Source organism: Procambarus clarkii, chromosome 10, assembly GCF_040958095.1.
Source record: "Procambarus clarkii isolate CNS0578487 chromosome 10, FALCON_Pclarkii_2.0, whole genome shotgun sequence".
Classification (NCBI taxonomy): Eukaryota; Metazoa; Arthropoda; class Malacostraca; order Decapoda; family Cambaridae; genus Procambarus; species Procambarus clarkii.
In genome coordinates, this window is record NC_091159.1 from 15,168,656 (window position 1) to 15,170,858 (window position 2,203).

The following is a 2,203-nucleotide window of genomic DNA, read 5'->3' on the forward strand; positions in this document are numbered from 1 at the left end:
TAAGAAACAAATTAGAGAAAATATATTATTTCAGGAAAACTTGGCTTATTAGGCAAATCGGGCCTTGCATAGTAGGCTGAGAAGTGCGTTCTGGCTACTAGGTACGACATATGTATATATATATATATATATATATATATATATATATATATATATATATATATATATATATATATATATATATATAAAAGTTTTCGTAAAAAAAAATTAACGTAGATTTATGACAGAACCTAACCAACCCTACCTAACCTAACCTAACCTATCTTCATAGGTTAGGTTAGGTTAGGTAGCCGAAAAAGTTAGGTTAGGTTAGGTTAGGTAGGTTAGGTAGTCGAAAAACAATTAATTCATGAAAACTTGGCTTATTAGGCAAATCGGGCCTTGAATAGTAGGCTGAGAAGTGCGTTCTGGCTACTAGGTACGACATATATATATATATATATATATATATATATATATATATATATATATATATATATATATATATATATATATATATATATATATATATAAAAGTTTTCAGTTGCATATTGTCCTGGGGACCATTCAGGCTTGTTCGCATTTGTGTTCCTCACGTGTGCCCCAAAGAATGAGGTGATTTGGTAAAATGCTATGCCCAAGATTACTATCCGAGTGCCGGCGGTGGGGTGGTTCAAATAGCCTCGGCTATCACCTCATTATGTCCGGTCGTGATGGTCAAGTGGATTAAGGCGTCTTGTACATACCAGTTGCGTGGCATCTGGGAGTATGGGTTCGAGTCACTTCTGGGGTGTGAGTTTTCAGTTGCATATTGTCCTGGGGACCATTCAGGCTTGTTCGCATATATATATATATATATATATATATATATATATATATATATATATATATATATATATATATATATATATATATATATATATATATAGGTACTCTAGCTGGCTCCCCAGCCTCACTCTTGGACGACATAAGAATAATTCAGGAGCAAGGAACAAGCCTAGGCCTCACCCTGAACCTTTCCAAGTGCGAAATAACCTCCACCAACCAGCACATAATAGAGCAAATAAAGGTTGTTTTGCCTGACATTCATACAACCAACCCTGAGGACAGCACACTCCTAGGTGCTCCTCTTGGAAGGAATGCCTCGACGAGGTCCTTGGTAAGAAGATCACTGACCTGAAGAGGATGAACAAGAGGATTGAAGACATCGATGCTCATGATGCACTTTACCTCATCACCAGATGCTTGTCCCTCCCCAGGCTGACCTACTTTCTAAGATGTTCGCCATTTTTCAACAATATTAAATTAGAAGAGTACGACAGCTTGCTGAAATCAACACTAGAAAAAACCCTCAATGACTTACAGTGGAAACAGGCCTCCCTTCCTGTCAGACTCGGGGGCCTTGGCGTGCGCACAGCAACACAAATTGCTGTACCAGCGTTCCTGTCCTCTTTAGTGGGGTCTGACAACTTGGTGAAGGAAATCCTACCTGAGCACCTAGTTCAACAGGCAGGGGTACATGATCCCAGCTTTACAGACTGCACAACCAAATGGGTCTCTCTCGCAGGACCAGCACCCCAACCACCGCCTTCTGAAGCCCATAAGCAATCCAGCTGGGATCGCCCCATTGCCGACCAAGAAGCTGCGACTTTGCTAGAAGCTGCGACAACACCACATGACACTGCCCGACTTAGAGATGTAGCAGCTCCCCATGCAGGTGATTTCCTATTAGCAACCCCAATGTAAGCAACCGGCACCCGTCTCTCACCGCAGGCCCTCCGAATTGCCGTGGCTCTCTGCCCCAATCCACACCGAATACAGGTGTATTTGCGGCGAGGCAAAGGCCGACAGATACGGACGGCATGGCCTTCTCTGCCAAAGGACAGGAGAATGGCATGCAAGACACGGCGAGGTCAATGACATTATTAAGAGAAGCCTTACCACAGCCGGTTGTCCAGCAGAGAGAGAGCCCCGTTACCTAATGTCCCGCAACTCTGATGAGCCTGTCGGTCGCCCATACGGAATCACGGTGAACCCCTGGAAGAATGGTAGACAGTTGGTGTGGGACTACACTTGCGTTTCAACTTTAGCCAGCACCTATGTTGACTTCAGTGCTACACAAGCAGGAGGAGCTGCCAATCACCGAGAAGCAGCCAAGTCACGTAAATACAGAGACCTTGAGCACCACTACAATTTTGTCCCCATTGCCTCAGAGACACTTGGT